We start from the raw sequence: 17,911 nt of genomic DNA on the forward strand, positions 1-17,911 counted from the left end.
CCAATCTCTTGGTGATCCAATTTCTCTCAACATAACCAATTGCCACTCTCGTGATCTAATTGTTCATGAGAAGAGATGAAGCTCAATTTCTAATCCAAGCCACACAATTTCCAGAATCTCAACCAAGGAAGGTTACATCTCACATACCAACCAAAGTGTATTGATTAAGGAGATCATGAAAGGATGAACTCTAAACTGAACTATGTGGCTCATTTCTCAAATTCACCACACAATTCATATAGATTAACCCCTCTCTCGATGGTGACTGAATCTTTGAGGAACAAGAGTTTCCTCTTGGATTAACCACTTGAATTGAGAAGGAGAAGAAGATTTATCAATTCATTCAAATAAACAGAGCTCTTCCCCCTAATGAAAGTGGAGTTTAGTGAATCATAGCTCCAATTGAAAACTAAATTGCATGAAACTAAAGTGCATGAAAATAAAGAGTGAGACTTCAAAACAGAAATTGAGATTCAAGAATTCATAGATGAAAACTACAAATTAAACTACACTACTACTAAGGAAGAAGAGAAGGGGAAGTGAAGAAGAGTGTATGAAGGGGAGGGGTCCGAAGACCCACTCTTAATGGAGTGTGCCAATCCACAGAATTTCAAATTGGTCTCCTCCGTATCCCCCCAATCCAACCCCCCAATTCTATGAAACTATGGCCTTTATATAGGCTTTCCTAAATTACAAATTGAAATGAAATTAAAAGAAAATTACAATTAAATGAAAATCAACTATTCTAGATGATTCTTGTGGCCTTGATTGATTGAGATTTATGGGTTTTGCATGCTTGAGGTTAGCTAGCTCATGAAAGAATTCTTGTCAAATAGAGGAAACAGGACCCATTTTTATTGTTTTGGCCAAATGGCTTGGCGTTTTTGCCAATAACGCTAGCCTTAATGCACGTTGGCAACGTGCAAAGTATTTTCCTGGAAGTGGGCATTGGTGTTTGGGCGTTGTTAGCCCAAGTTGTTGCTAACAACTTGCTTTTCTTCTTCTTGACTCTACTTTCATGCTTAATGTTGCCCAGAATTTGAGTGTCAATCCTCTATTTCAATATGGACTATCATACGTCATTGGAAAGCTCAGAGTGTCTTCTTTCTAATGCACTTGGAATCATCTCAATCGGATTTTTCTAGCTCAAGTTATGCTTCCTCAAAGAAGGTAAGGTCAGGCTGCCAAGTTTGTTGGAGTTGTTGCTGAACACGCCCCTCTCTTCCAAGTTGCCAACGTGCCAAACCTCCTAAGGCTGGGACATGGGGCTGGCGTTGTTGCTCTCCCTCTTGTTGGCACGTTGCCAACGTGCCCGCTGCTTCCTCATGGGCTCATTCATGCTTCCTTGAATTTCAACCTCATTTCTGTGTTTTTGGGGCCTAAAGATGACTCTGATTCGAGCTTCCATTTCATGCTCCACTATAGACTATTATATATGGTTGGAAAGCTCTGAATATCAGCTTTCCAACGCAACTGGAAGCACTCAATTTGGATCTCTATAACTCAAGTTATGCTCGTTTGAAGGAGACAGGGTCAGGCTGCCAAAATCGCACACATTTTTGGTGAAAACGCCCTTGTTTCCAGCGTTGGCAACGTGCTCAGATTCTGAAGCTCTAAATGAAGCCGGCTTTTGAAGCTTAAAATGAATGCCAATCCCATACTATGATATATGGTTGGAAAGCTCTGGATGTCTAATTTCAAATGCCATTGGAATCACCTCATTTGGAGTTTTGTAGCTCAAGATATACTCCATTGAAGGAGGTAAGGTCAGGCTGTCCAGCTCACCAGCGTTTTTGGCAAACACTCCTTTGTTCTTTCAAGTTGCCAACGTGCTAACTTATGCTTCCTAGCTCCAAGCATTGCTGCGTTGTTGATGAGCACGCCAATGCATTCCCAAGTTAGCAACGTGCTCTTCATTCCCAAGGTTGCCTAGCTTGCTTGTATGATGCGTTGCCAATGAACACGCCTATGTATTCTGGAGTTGACAACGTGCTCGAGCCTTCCTCATGGCTCCATACTTGCTGCTTGGCATTGTTATTGAACACGCCTATGCATCCCAACGTTGGCAACGTGCTTGAATGGGAGAGTCATCATCCAAGCTGCCTTGAGTTGTTACCAAACACGCCAATGCACTCCAAGTTAGCAACGTGCTCGTGGTTGTTTCCTAGCTTCAAGTTTGCTGCGCACATTGGCGTTGGCAACGCCTTTCTAGAGTTGGCAACGCCCTTGGTGACTTCCTTCTTGCTCCAGGGCTCTTTGCTTCACCTATCATCAACCAAACACATGCATCAAAGCCTTGCTAAATCACAAGATTTTGCATCATTCATAACATCAAACAATTCTTGCATAAATCTCTTGAAAATGCACATATTTAACAATGTTTGATTGAATCAAGGCATGCATACAATTCTCATCCAAATACTTGCTTATTGCCTAAGAAAATGCATGAAACCAACCTAAAGCATACAAAAAATGGCTAGTAAAACTAGCCAGGATGCCCTGGCATCACAACACCAAACTTAAACCTTGCTTGTCCTCAAGCAAGAAAAGAATCATGCAATAGAGATTGACAATCCAAGGTTAGAAGAATAGCAAGTTAATGTTCATGGCAAGCTAGTTTTCTATGCATGCTACAATCACAAAAGAAATGTAAATGATTGATGCTTCTATCTAGCTCAATTTATGAAATCTTTTTCTTATATTTCTTCCTTGAAACAAGCTTTTGATTTTCTTATTAGCTTCTCCTTTTGGGTGCTTTGCCCCATGAGTTGATAACAAAACTACGACTCTAAATGCTTTGCTTTCAAGTATTACCACTTGATACATAAGCACCACAAGCATTTAATTAGAGGACTTCATTAAGCTCATTTATTTCTTTTCTTGACTCTCTAATCATTGATGCTCAGAGCCTTGAGCTTTGAGGGAGTGCTTTTGCACTTGAGCCTAGCCTTGACTTCTAAGTGTTTTGTTTTCAAGCATTTTACTTGATACATAAACACCACAAGTACATAACAATAAAATTGTCATTGGTACTCAGAGCCTTCAGCTTTCTCATTCTTTCCCTTTTTCTCTTCTTGCCTTAATTGCATTTGCTTCTTCAAGGTTTTCATGATTTTCAAAAGATTTCACAAAATGTCCTAGATGAAAACTTCAATTAAATAAAATCTAATGTACTTGAGCAACAATCAATCATACTAGCTTTCCAATACTTGTATGCACATACTAAATTCTTCTTTAATTCCTTGTTTGTTTAAGATCATGATACTTTATTGCTTTTGTATTCACAAAACTCAAGTTGGTAGTCATAATGTCACAGCAGCATGTTGCAATTTAGAAATCAAACTATGCCTATTCATACCACACATGTATATAAAGAAGGTAATAAGACAATCATGCAATTTAAAGTGCTGGAAATAAATGAGAGGAAAAAGAACTTTACAACCTTGTAATTTATCTTCTCTATTGTTGTCCTTTTCTTCCTTTTCTTTCCCTTCCCACACCAAACTTAGAATGATTGCTTGTCCTCAAGCAACAATTAGAACCGTGGCTATGGGGCTAAGATAGATCATGAATGTCTTACACAATAAAACATTAGTAGCACATGTGTTTCAAGTAAGCAAAATTAAAGATAACAATTAAGGCACAAGAGACAGAGACATTTTGATTGCAAACTTAAGAAGGTGAGCACAATACATTGCATAAAAGATAAGTGGCACACCAAACTTAGTGTGACACTTTCACTTGGAATTAATGCAAGTATCCAGTAAAGATTGGAAACGAATTTTGTTGCATAGCAACACCAAACTTAGAATGCAATCATATGTCAATTTATTTGAATTAAAACTAAGCAAATGAAACTGTTGTATGTTAAATACAATCACCAAGCTAAGAATCTGTCATTAATAAGGATCTCTTGGTAATGTATTAACAAAAACAGTTAATAACCAAACTAAATGAAAGCATTTAAAGATAGAAAAATAACTAAAGCAAGTAGAATGCAAAAGTGTCAAATCAAAAGAGAAAACTAAAACTGCAGAGGCATTATGATTATGCAGACAAGTAGTGTTGCTTGAATAAATTGCATAGAAAATAAATGGCACACCAAACATAGAATCTTGGCGTGTCACTTTCATTTTTGATTTGATGCAATCATCCAAAAAGATTGAAAACAATTTGTTGCAAGGCAACACCAAACTTAAAATGTAACCATATGCCAATTTATTGAATTTAAATAAAACAAAGAACGAAAACAAAACAGAGAAGAGAAATTATACCTATGGTTGACATGTTGTTCACTTTCTTCCTCTTCTTCCAGTTTGTTAATAGGACATGGGGCTGGCGTTGTTGCTGAACACTCCCCCTTATTGGCACGTTGCCAACGTGCCCGCTGCTTCCTCATGGGCTCATTCATGCTTCCTTGAATTTCAACCTCATTTCCGTGTTTTTGGGGCCTAAAGATGACTCTAATTCGAGCTTCCATTTCATGCTCCACTATATACTATTATTTATGGTTGGAAAGCTCTGAATTTCAGCTTTCCAACGCAACTGAAAGCACTCAATTTGGATCTCTATAACTCAAGTTATGCTCGTTTGAAGGAGACAGGGTCAGGCTCCCAAAATCGCACACGTTTTTGGTGAAAACGCCCTTGTTTCCAGCGTTGCCAACGTGCTCAGATTCTGAAGCTCTAAATGAAGCCAGCTTTTGAAGCTTAAAATGAATGCCAATCCCATACTATGATATATGGTTGGAAAGCTCTGGATGTCTACTTTCAAATGCCGTTGGAATTACCTCATTTGGAGTTTTGTAGCTCAAGATATACTCCATTGAAGGAGGTAAGGTCAGGCTGTCCAGCTCACCAGCGTTTTTGGCGAACACTCCTTTGTTCTTTCAAGTTGACAACGTGCTAACTTATGCTTCCTAGCTCCAAGCATTACTGCGTTGTTGATGAGCACGCCAATGCATTCCCAAGTTAGCAACGTGCTCTTCATTCCCAAGGTTGCCTAGCTTGCTTGTATGATGCGTTGCCAATGAACACGCCTATGTATCCTGGAGTTGACAACGTGCTCGAGCCTTCCTCATGGCTCCATACTTGCTGCTTGGCATTGTTATTGAACACGCCTATGCATCCCAACGTTGGCAACGTGCTTGAATGGGAGAGTCATCATCCAAGCTGCCTTGAGTTGTTGCCAAACCCGCCAATGCACTCCAAGTTAGCAACGTGCTCGTGGTTGTTTCCTAGCTTCAAGTTTGCTGTGCACATTGGCGTTGGCAACGCCTTTCTAGAGTTGGCAACGCCCTTGGTGACTTCCTTCTTGCTCTAGGGCTCTTTGCTTCACCTATCATCAACCAAACACATGCATCAAAGCCTTGCTAAATCACAAGATTTTGCATCATTCATAACATCAAACAATTCTTGCATAAATCTCATGAAAATGCACATATTTAACAATGTTTGATTGAATCAAGGCATGCATACAATTCTCATCCAAATACTTGCTTATGTCCTAAGAAAATGCATGAAACCAACCTAAAGCATACAAAAAATGGCTAGTAAAACTAGCCAGGATGTCCTGGCATCAGGTATGAGAACTGGAAATCCTATCCTAGTTATCCTTATCCGGTGTGATGAGAATTGTTTATTGCTCCCACTTAGTTAACCCTTACTAAATAAAAGAAAGTCAAGTGGACTAATTATCTTGATTCCCCAAGTCTTAGTCAACTCCTATGGAAAGACTAGCTTTAGAGGGGTCCAAATCAATCAGCAATCCCAATTTCCAGCCAACTGCTGAGTTTGATAACTCAAGTGTCACCAATTATTCAACCAAAGCCAAAAGGGGAAAATATCTACTTGAATGAAAATAATTTGGATAAATTTAAGAAAGCAATCATAAATCTGAAATACCTCAGATTGCATTAAATAGAATATTAAAATCTAACATGAGAAGGTTCGTAAACCAATTTGGAAACATAAGTAATTAACAAATAAAAGCATTAGAATAAATAAAAGTTGAAGAGAAACCAAAGTAAAAGAACATTGAACCTGGAATAAAGAAGATGAAATCCTAATCCTAAATCCTAAGAGAGAGGAGAGAGCCTATCTCTCTAAAAACTACATTTAAAACTAAAATTTTGAATTATCCACTTCTTTTTTTGAATGAATGGATTCTCCCACTTTATAGCCTCTAATATGTGTTTTCTGGGCTTGGATTTAGACCGAAAAAGGGTCTAGAAATTGCTGGGGCGACTTCTGCAATTTTCTGCACGTGGCATACGTCACACGTGCGTGTGGGTCACGCGTGCGCGTCATATGGAGTTTTTCCTTTCCACGCGTCCGCGTCAGTCACACGACCGTGTCAGTTGTGTTTCGCGCTAGTCACGTGTCCGCGTCGTCCACGCGTACACGTCGTCCACGTGTACACGTCGATGCCATTTTGCGCGAGGCACGCGTTCGCGTCATCCATGCGTTCGTGTCGTTGCCATTTCTTCAAAAACTCTTTTTTGTGCGTTCCTTCCATTTTTGCGTGTTTCCTTTCTGTCCTCTAAGCCATTCCTGCCCTATAAATCCTGAAAATACTCAACACACGGTTCACCGCATCGAATAGTAATAAAGGATAATTAAAATTAACATTTTTAAAGCGTAGAAAACTGTTTTCACATATATCATAAAATAAGGAAGGAATTGTAAAATCATGCAATTCATATGAATAAGTGGGTCAAGATTTGATAAAAACACTTAATTGAGCATACGATAAATCATAAAATAGAGGTTTATCACTCCCCCTTTTCTTATTCTTCCAATTTCATCTTTTGTTCTCGTACCTTTGTTTTAATTGAATCATTTTGATTGTTGATCGAATCTCTTTGCTCCAATTGCTTGTTCCCAATTCGGTTACTATTTTGGTTCGAACCCTGGTCCCAATTTAATTGTTTCCTTAGTTGTTGACCTCAAGATAAATGGTTCATTAGTTGTTTCCTTACTGGAAATATATTCCTGCATTCTATTAGAATTAATTGTCCAATTTGAATCGTGCATACATAAGTAATCTGTTCCTTAAGGATAAGTGTAGAGTTTTGTCGTGTTAGTTCAAGCGTAGAGTTCTAAATTGTTCGTTTGGATTATAAGAACAACATAATGTAAGAGTATTAATTGAGACTCTATCTTTATTGTACCTTTAACAAACTTGTGGGCAATTTAAATGCCTTGCAGTATTTATCATGAGATGGAAATAATATAGATACTCAAAACCATTGCTTTAAATTGAAACCTTTATACAAATAGCATCTCTTAAAGAACTATTTTTTGTTGTGTATCTATTGATCAAAACTTATGTTCTTTTTTATGCTGTGATGGAACTCTCACCAATATTATGGACAAAACAAGTAAAGAACAAGAAACAAACACTAAAGCTCATGTTATTTTATTAATATGCAGACACATTTTTAATTGGTTCCACAATTTTACACTAATAAGTACTAGCTTAGTCATTACCAGTTTGTTATTATAGGTAGCTACTTGGTGCACGAAATTGTGATCATCAATGGCGCCATCAACATGGTACGCTCAATTGCAATCTCAACTCTTTATCACAACATCGCACAACTAACCAGCAAATGCACTAGGTCGTCCAAGTAATAAACCTTACGCGAGTAAGGGTCGATCGCACGGAGATTGTTGGTATGAAGCAAGCTATAGTCATCTTGTAAATCTCAGTCAGGCGGATTCAAATGGTTATGGAGGATTAATGATTAAAAGATGAATAAAACATAAAATAAGGATAGAGATACTTATGTAATTCATTGGTGAGAATTTCAGATAAGCGTATGGAGATGCTTTGTCCCTTCCGTCTCTCTGCTTTCCTACTGTCTTCATCCAATCCTTCTTATTCCTTTCCATGGCAAGCTGTATGTTGGGCATCGCTGTTGTCAATGGCTACAGTCCCATCCTCTCAGTGAAAATGTTCAACACGCTCTGCCACAGCACGGCTATTCATCTGTCGGTTCTCGATCATGTCGGAATAGAATCCAGTGATTCTTTTGCGTCTGTCACTAACGCCCCACAATCGCGAGTTTGAAGCTCGTCACAGTCATTCAATCCCTGAATCCTACTCGGAATACCACAGACAAGGTTTAGACTTTCTGGATTCTCAAGAATGACCGCCAATGGATTCTAGCTTATACCACAAAGATTCTGATTAAGGAATCCAAGAGATACACATTCAAGCCTTATTTGCATGTAGAACGGAAGTGGTTGTCAGGCACGCGTTCATAAGTGAGAATGATGATGAGCATCACATAATCATCACATTCATCAAGTTCTTGAGTGCGAATGAATATCTTAGAACAAGAATAAGGTGAATTGAATGGAAAATAGTAGTAATTGCATTGATACTCGAGGTACAGCAGAGCTCCACACCTTAATCTATGGTGTGTAGAAACTCTACCGTTGAAAATACATAAGAACAAGGTCTAGGCATGGCCGAGAGGCTAGCTCCCATGATCTAAGAACTAGACGTCCAAAGATATGATCTAAGATAGCATAGGACTGATCAAAGATGAAAATACAATAGCAAAAGGTCCTATTTATAGAGAACTAGTAGCTTAGGATTTACAAAAATGAGTAAATGACGTAAAAATCCACTTCTGGGCCCACCGGATACATCCATGCCACAGACACATAACTGGGTGAACCTTTTCAGATTGTGACTCAGCTTTGCTAGAGTCCCCAATTAGAGGTGTCTAGGGTTCTTAAGCACACTCTTTTCACTTGACACCTTCACGCCAAAAGCACATGGTTAGGGATAGCTTGGTTTAGCCGCTTAGGCCAGGATTTTATTCCTGTAGGCCCTCCTATCCACTGATGCTCAAAGCCTTGGATCCTTTTTATTATCCTTGCCTTTTGGTTTAAAGGGCTATTGGCTTTTTCTGCTTGCTCTTTTTTTTTGAATTCACTGCTTTTTCTTGCTTCAAGAATCATTTTTATGATTTTTCAGATCCTCAATAACATGTCTCCTTTTTCATCATTCTTTCAAGAGCCAATAATTTTAACATTCATGAACAACAAATTCAAAAGACATATGCACTGTTCAAGCATACATTCAGAAATCAAAAGCATTGCCACCACATCAAAATAATTAATCTGTTATAAAATTCGAAATTCATGCAATTCTTCTCTTTTTCAATTAAGAACATTTTTCATTTAAGAAAAGTGATGGATTCATAGGACATTTATAACTTTAAGGCATAGACACTAAGACACTAATGATCATAAGACACAAACATAAATAAAACATAAAGCATGATTTTCAAAAAACAGAAAAATAAAGAACAAGGAGATTAAGGAACGGGTCCACCTTAGTGATGGCGGCTTGTTCTTCCTCTTGAAGATCTTATGGAGTGCTTGAGCTCCTCAATGTCTCTTCCTTGCCTTTGTTGCTTCTCTCTCATGATTCTTTGATCTTCTCTAATTTCATGGAGGAGGATGGAATGTTCTTGGTGCTCCACCCTTTGTTGTCCCATGTTGGAACTCAATTCTCCTAGGGAGGTGTTGATTTGCTACCAATAGTTTTATGGAGGAAAGTGCATCCCTTGAGGCATCTCAGGGATTTCATGATGAGAAATTTCCTCATGTCCATGAGTGGGATATCTTGTTTGCTCCATCCTCTTCTTAGTGATGGGCTTGTCCTCATCAATGAGGATGTCTCTCTCTATGTTAATTCCAACTGAATTACAGAGGTGACAAATGAGATGAGGGAAGGCTAACCTTGCCAAGGTAGAGGACTTGTCTGCCACCTTCTAAAGTTCTTGGGATATAACCTCATGAACTTCTACTTCCTCTCCAATCATGATGCTATGAATCATGATAGCCCGGTCTATAGTAGCTTCGACCGGTTGCTAGTGGGAATGATTGAGCGTTGCATAAACTCCAACCATCCCCTAGCCACGGGCTTGAGGTCATGCCTTCTCAGTTGAACCAGCTTCCCTCTTGAATCTCTCTTCCATTGAGCGCCCTCTTCACAAATGTCTATGAGGACTTGGTCCAACCTTCGATTAAAGATGACCCTTCTAGTGTAGGGGTGTTCATCTCCTTGCATCATGGGCAAGTTGAATGCCAACCTTACATTTCCCGGACTAAAATCTAAGCATTTCCCCCGAACCATTGTAAGCCAATTCTTTAGGTCCGTGTTCACACTTTGATCATGGTTCTTGGTGATCCATGCATTGGTATAGAACTCTTGAAGCAAAGCTTTTACCACACCAAACTTAGAAGGTTTGCTCGTCCTCGAGCAAAAGAGGAAAGAAAGGAGTAGAAGAAGAAGAAAATGGAAGAGATGGAGGGGTAGGTGGGGTTTTATGAAGGATGGATGTGAGTGGTGAAGAGAATAGTGGGATTTGATAGGTGAGGGTTTTTTTGGGGAAGAGGTATTGAGGTGATTGGTGAATGGGTGAAGAAGAGAGAGTGTGGTGGGGTAGGTGGGGATCCTGTGGGGTCCACAGATCCTGAGGTGTTAAGGATAGCTCATCCCTGCACCAAGTGGCGTGTAAAACGCCCTTTCTGCCAATCCTGGCATTAAACGCCGGGCTGCTGCCCTTTTCTGGCGTTAAACGCCAGTCTGGTACCCCCTTTCTGGGGTTAAACGCCAATCTGGTGCCCCTTTCTGGCGTTAAACGCCCAGAATGGTGCCAGACTGGGCGTTTAAACACCCATTTGCTGCCCTTACTAGCGTTTAAATGCCAGCAAGCTTTTCCTCCAGGGTGTACTATTTTTCTTTCTGTTTTTCATTCTGTTTTTGCTTTTTCAATTGTTTTTGTGACTTCACATGATCATCAACCTATAGAAAACATAAAATAACAATGGAAAATAGATAAATATAACATTGGGTTGCCTCTCAACAAGCGCTTCTTTAATGTCAGTAGCTTGACAGTGGGCTCTCATGGAGCCTCACAGATGTTTAGAGTAATGTTGAAACCTCCCAACACCAAACTTAGAGTTTGAATGTGAGGTTTCAACACCAAACTTAGAATTTGGTTGTGGCCTCCCAACACCAAACTTAGAGTTTGACTGTTTTGAGAGAAGCTCTTCATGCTTTCTCTCCATGGTTACAGATGGATATCCTTGAGCCTTAAACACAAAGGATTCTTCATTCACTTGAATGATCAATTCTCCTCTGTCAACATCAATCACAGCCTTTACTGTGGCTAGGAAGGGTATGCCAAGGATGATGGATTCATCCATGCACTCCCCAGTCTCTAGGACTATGAAATTAGCAGGGATGTAATGGGCTTCAATCTTTACCAGAACATCCTCTACAAGTCCATAAGCTTGATTTCTTGAATTGTCTGCCATCTCTAGTGAGATTCTTGCAGCTTGTACCTCAAAGATCCTTAGCTTCTCTATTACAGAGAGAGGCATGAGGTTTATGCTTGACCCTAGGTCACACAGAGCCTTCTCGAAGGTCATGGTGCCTAATGTACAAGGTATTGAGAACTTCCCAGGGTCCTGTCTCTTTTGAGGTAATCTCTACCTAGTCAAGTCATCCAGTTCTTTGGTGAGCAAAGGGGGTTCGTCCTCCCATGTCTCATTACCAAATAACTTGTCATTTAGCTTCATGATTGCTCCAAGGTACTTAGCAACTTGCTCTTGAGTGACATCTTCATCCTCTTCAGAGGAAGAATACTCATTAGAACTCATGAATGGAAGAAGTAAATCCAATGGAATCTCTATGGTCTCAGTATGAGCCTCAGATTCCCATGGTTCCTCATTAAGGAACTCATTGGAGGCCAGTGGACGTCCATTGAGGTCTTCCTCAGTGGTGATCACTGCCTCTTTCTCCTCTCCAAATTCGGCCATGTTGATGGCCTTACACTCTCCTTTTGGATTCTCTTCTGTATTGCTTGGAAGAGTACTAGGAGGGAGTTCAGTAACTTTCTTACTCAGTTGACCCACTTGTTCCTCGAAGTTTCTAATGGAGGACCTTGTTTCAGTCATGAAACTTTGAGTGGTTTTAATTAGATCAGAGACCATGGTCGCTAAGTCAAAGTGGCTCTGCTTAGAATTCTCTGTCTGTTGCTGAGGAGATGATGGAAAATGCTTGCCATTACTAAACCTGTTTCTTCCACCATTATTGTTGTTGAAACCTTGTTGAGGTCTCTGTTGATCCTTCCATGAGAGATTTGGATGATTTCTCCATGAAGGATTATAGGTGTTTCCATAGGGTTCTCCCAAGTAATTCACCTCTTCCATTGATGGGTTCTCAGGATCATAAGCTTCTTCTTCAGATGAAGCGTCCTTAGTACTGCCTGGTGCAGCTTGCATTCTGGACAGACTTTGAGAAATCATATTGATTTGCTGAGTCAATATTTTGTTCTGAGCCAATATGGCATTCAGAGTATCAATCTCAAGAACTCCTTTCTTCTGATTCGTCCCATTGTTCACAGGATTGCTTTTAGAAGTGTACATGAATTGGTTATTTGCAACCATTTCAATGAGTTCTTGAGCTTCTGCAGGCATCTTCTTCAGATGAAGTGATCCTCCAGCAGAGCTGTCCAATGACATCTTGGACAGTTTAGACAGACTATCATAGAAGATGCCTATGATGCTCCATTCAGAAAGCATGTCAGAAGGACACTTTCTGATCAATTATTTGTATCTTTCCCAAGCTTCATAGAGGGATTCACCTTCCTTCTGTCTAAAGGTTTGGACTTCCACTCTAAGCTTACTCAATTTTTGAGGTGGAAAAAACATTGCCAAGAAGGCATTGACTAGCTTTTCCCAAGAGTTCAGGCTTTCTTTAGGTTGTGAGTCCAACCATATCCTAGCTCTGTCTCTTACAGCGAAAGGGAATGACATAAGTCTGTAGACCTCAGGGTCAACCCCATTGGTCTTGACAGTGTCATAGATTTGCAAGAATTCAGCTAAAAACTGATGAGGATCTTCCAATGGAAGTCCATGGAACTTGCAATTCTGTTGCATTAGAGAAACTAATTGAAGCTTAAGCTCAAAGTTGTTTGCTCCAATGGCAGGGATAGAGATGCTTCTCCCATAGAAGTCGGTAGTAGGTGCAATAAAGTCACCCAGCACCTTCCTTGCATTGTTGGCATTGTTGTTGTTTTCGGCCGCCATGTCTTCTTCTTGTTTGAAGATTTCTGTTAGGTCCTCTACAGAGAGTAGTGCTTTAGCTTCTCTTAGCTTTCGCTTCAAGGTCCTTTCAGGTTTAGGGTCAGCCTCAACAAGAATGCTTTTGTCTTTGTTCCTGCTCATATGAAAGAGAAGAGAACAAGAAAATATGAAATCCTCTATGTCACAGTATATAGATTCCTTGAGATGTCAGAGGAAAAGAAGAATAGAAGGAGGAGGTAAAAGAAGAAGAATTCGAACTTATCAAGAGAGATAGAGTTCGAATTGTTGATAGTGGAGGAGTGTTAGTCCTTGAATAGAAGGATGTGAGAAGAGGGGAAGAATTTTTGAAAGTAAATTAAAAAGATTTTAAAAGAAATTTTGAAAATTTGATGAATAATTTTCGAAAATTAAAGTTGGAAATGAAATAAAGTGATTTTTGAAAAAGGTTTTTGAAAGTAGAAATAAAAAAGATGTGATTGAAAACTATTTTGAAAAAGATGTGATTAATAAGATATGATTGAAAAGTTATGATTGAAAAATAATTTAAAAAGATTTGATTTTTAAAATTAATGACTTGACTAACAAGAAATTTAAAAGATATGATTCAGACATTAAATATTTCTCAACAGAAAAGGCAACACACTTGAAATGTTGAATCAAATCATTAATTGTTAGCAAGTATTTTTGAAAATGGAAAGAATTTGATTTTGAAAATATATGATTGAAAAGATATGATTTGAAAAAGATTTGATTTTGAAGAAAACTTGAAAAAATTTGAATTAAAAACAAAATCTTCCCTCTTGTGCCATCCTGGCGTTAAACGCCCAGAATGGTATCCATTCTGGCGTTTAACGCCCAAAATGCTACCCTTTTGGGCGTTAAACGCACAGCCAGGTACCCTGGCTGGCATTTAAATGCCAGTTTTCCTTCTTCACTAGGCGTTTTGAACGCCCAGCATTTTCTGTGTAATTCCTCTGCTGCATGTTCTGAATCTTCAATTCTCTGTATTATTGACTTGAAAAGACACAAATTAAAATTTTTTTGAATTTTTAATGATAAGGAATAATCAAAATGCAACTAAAATCAAATAAACAATGCATGCAAGACACCAAACTTAGAAGTTTGTATACTATTGACACTAACAAATTGATAATGCATATGAGAAACAACAAAACACTCAAGACAAATAAAGATCAGATCAAGGAAATCATCAAGAACAACTTGAAGATCAATGAAGAATATAATGCATGTAATTTTTGAAAATTAGAAGAATAAAGACATGCAATGGACACCAAACTTAAAATTAGACACTAGACTCAAACAAGAAACATAAAATATTTTTGATTTTAAGAATTTTTTAAGTTTTTTGGATTTTTCGAAAATTAAGTGGAAAAGAAAATAAAGATATCAATCTTTCTTACTCCTTTCCATGGCAAGCTGTATGTTGGGCATCACCGTTGTCAATGGCTACAGTCCCGTCCTCTCAGTGAAAGCGTTCAACGCGCTCTGTCACAGTACGGCTATTCATCTGTCAGTTCTCTATCATGTCGGAATAGAATCAAGTGATTCTTTTGCGTCTGTCACTAACGCCCCACAATCGCGAGTTTGAAGCTCGTCACAGTCATTCTATCCCTGAATCCTACTCAGAATACCACAGACAAGGTTTAGACTTTCCGGATTCTCAAGAATGACCGCCAATGGATTCTAGCTTATACCATGAAGATTCTGATTAAGGAATCCAAGAGATACACATTCAAGCCTTGTTTGCATGTAAAATGGAAGTGGTTGTCAGGCACGCGTTCATAAGTGAGAATGATGATGAGCATCACATAATCATCACATTCATCAAGTTCTTGAGTGCGAATGAATATCTTAGAACAAGAATAAGCTGAATTGAATGGAAAATAGTAGTAATTGCATTGATACTCGAGGTACAGCAGAGCTCAACACCGTAATCTATGGTGTGTAGAAACTCTACCGTTGAAAATACATAAGAACAAGGTCTAGGCATGGCTGAGAGGCCAGCCACCATGATCTAAGAACTAGACGTCCAAAGATATGATCTAAGATAGCATAGGACTGATCAAAGATGAAAATACAATAGCAAAAGTTCCTATTTATAGAGAACTAGTAGCTTAGGGTTTACAAAAATGAGTAAATGACGTAAAAATCCACTTCTGGGCCCACTTGGTGTGTGCTTGGGTTGAGCATTGAAGCTTTCATGTGTAGAGACGTTTCTTGGAGTTAAATGCCAGCTTTTGTGCCAGTTTGGGCGTTTAACTCCCACTTCTGTGCCAGTTCTGGCGTTAAGCGCCGGGAATTCTTGAGCTGATTTGGAACGCCAGTTTAGGCCATCAAATCTCGGGCAAAGTATGGACTATTATATATTTCTGGAAAGCCCAAGATGTCAACTTTCTAATGCAATTGAGAGCGCACCAATTGGGCTTCTGTAGCTCCAGAAAATCCACTTCTAATGTAGGGAGGTCAGAATCCAACAGCATCTGCAGTCCTTTTTCAGCCTCTGAATCAGATTTTTGCTCAGGTCCCTTGATGCACGGAAAACTTGTCTCTCAACAAATTTCCTTCGGCAAGTGTACCAAATTGTCGTCAAGTAAAAACTCACTATAGAGTGAGGTTGAATCCCACAGAGATTGATTGATCAAACAACTTTAATTAGAGGAATGTCCTAGTTGAGCAAACCAGAATTTGATTTGAGATTTGCAGAAAATTAAGTTGCGTTAAAGTAAATAGCAGAAAAAGTAAATGCTAGAAATAAAGAGCTGAATGTAAATGGCATAAAATAAGTTGCAGAATCTTAAATGGGAATGGGGAAATGCTCATAAAAGTAAATGGCAGAAATTAAAGAGAATGGGTAAGATCAGAAATGGGGAGTTCATTGGGCTTAGGAGATGTTGCATTCTCCGGATCAAATTCATTTTCATCTCTTCCTCAATCAATGCATTCATTGATCTCCTTGGCAATCTTAGGTGATCAAATTCCAATTCCTTGGTAATCCAATCTCTCAAATCTTGATCAATAGCCAATTCTTTGGTCAATTGCTCATGAGAAGAGATGAAGTATGGTCACTGATTATACCACATGCATTCCCAAATCAAGTATTGGTAGGATTATAGTCACATATCCATCCAAACCCAATTTGATCCAGCATGAGAAAGCATTTTTAGCATGATCTCTTCATTCCTCTTCCAAGGTTCCGAAGAGATCCAAGTATGAATACTTTCTTTTCCAAGATAATTACCCAATTGGATGAAGATTGAAAGCTTTCCAGTAAAATCAAGAGAAAAGATAGAAGAAGAAAAATGAATACTAATATTGTTCCATCAAATTGCAGCAGAGCTCCCTAACCCAATGAAAGGGGTTTAGTTGTTCATTGCTCTCAAAATTGAAAACAAACATGGAGAATACATTATGAAAGTAAAACTAGAAGTTGCAGAGAAAGTAAAATACAGAGAGTAGTTCTATGCCCAAGGCTCCCTAGAGTTCCAACCCCCTTTCTAATTCAAAGCTACTCCTATATATACTACTCTTCTGATCTTCTATTTAGTTCTTCAAATCTTGGGTGTGGGCCTCTTGGATCTTGAGTTTGAAGTAGTTATCTTCTTTATTGGGCTTAGCTTTGCTTGCAGAGAGAAAATGTGAAGTAGGCAGGGACTTTTGGCTTAGGACGTTAGTGGTGTCAACGTTAAGTGAAAGTGTGGGTTCAAGAACGTTAGTGACAATCACCTTTTTCACTAACGTTTCTCACCCAAATATGATCACGTTGACTTCAACGTTAGAGGCACTAACGTGACCACTAACGTTGCCTCTTGGTACTTCGCATACGTTATTGGGACTTACCTTTCCCAATAACGTGGTGAGTCACCCCTTCTCCCTACGTTAGAGTCCACGTTAACTAGGTTAACGTGGCTTCTAACGTAGTAATGCCAATCCTTCGAGAACGTTAATGACACTTACCTTTGTCACTAACGTTCCAATGTGCCCCTACTTCCCACGTTAGAGTCCACGTTAACTAGGTTAACGTGGCTTCTAACGTAGTAATGCTAGCCATCTCCAACGTTAGTGACAAAGGTGAGTGTCACTAACGTTGGCTCATCATCTCTTTATCCACGTTAGCTTCCACGTTAACAAAGTTAACGTGGGAGTTAACGTTGCTCATGGTGGCTCTTAGGTGTTCATCCCAACGTTAGTGACAACGGTAAGTATCACTAACATTGTCGATCAATTTCACTCTCCACGTTAGCTTCCACGTTAACTAAGTTAACGTGGAAGTTAACGTGGCTTATGGAGGCTTGGCCAATGTTAGTGACAAAAGTGAATGTCACTAACGTTGGCTTCTCTTTTGCTTCTTAACGTTAGAGTCCACGTTAACTAAGTTAACATGGCAACTAATATGGCCAATTATGAGCTTGGTCCAACGTTAGTGACAAAGAAGAGTGTCACTAACATTGGCCTTGTTGTCTTCCTCCACGTTAGAGTTCACATTAACTTAGTTAACGTGACTCTTAACGTGGGCTATGATGGCTTCGAGGGCATTATTGGCGATTACCTTTCTCACTAACTTTGCAAGCTAACTCCCATTCCACGTTAGAGGTCACGTTAGTTAAATTAACGTGGCTGCTAACGTGGTTCTTCTTTGCTTCTTCTGTCCTGAAATCAAGCAACAAAGTGCATCAAAGTTCTAGTACAAGTCATGAGTCATGCATCATCCAATTTGTCATATAATTCATGCAAAATTCCTCATGAAAATCATGTAAAGTGCACAATGTATGCTT

General features: G+C 39.1%; 1 non-coding gene across 1 annotated transcript; it reads left to right on the forward strand.

Moving 5' to 3' along the window:
* Positions 1-12,608: 12,608 nt before the first annotated feature.
* On the forward strand, positions 12,609-12,716 carry LOC112699747 (small nucleolar RNA R71). Its single transcript, XR_003152687.1, has one exon. It is a non-coding gene; the product is annotated as a small nucleolar RNA R71 (small nucleolar RNA).
* The last annotated feature ends 5,195 nt before the right edge of the window (positions 12,717-17,911 follow it).

The sequence above is a fragment of the Arachis hypogaea genome, chromosome 6, assembly GCF_003086295.3.
Source record: "Arachis hypogaea cultivar Tifrunner chromosome 6, arahy.Tifrunner.gnm2.J5K5, whole genome shotgun sequence".
Lineage (NCBI taxonomy): Eukaryota > Viridiplantae > Streptophyta > Magnoliopsida > Fabales > Fabaceae > Arachis > Arachis hypogaea.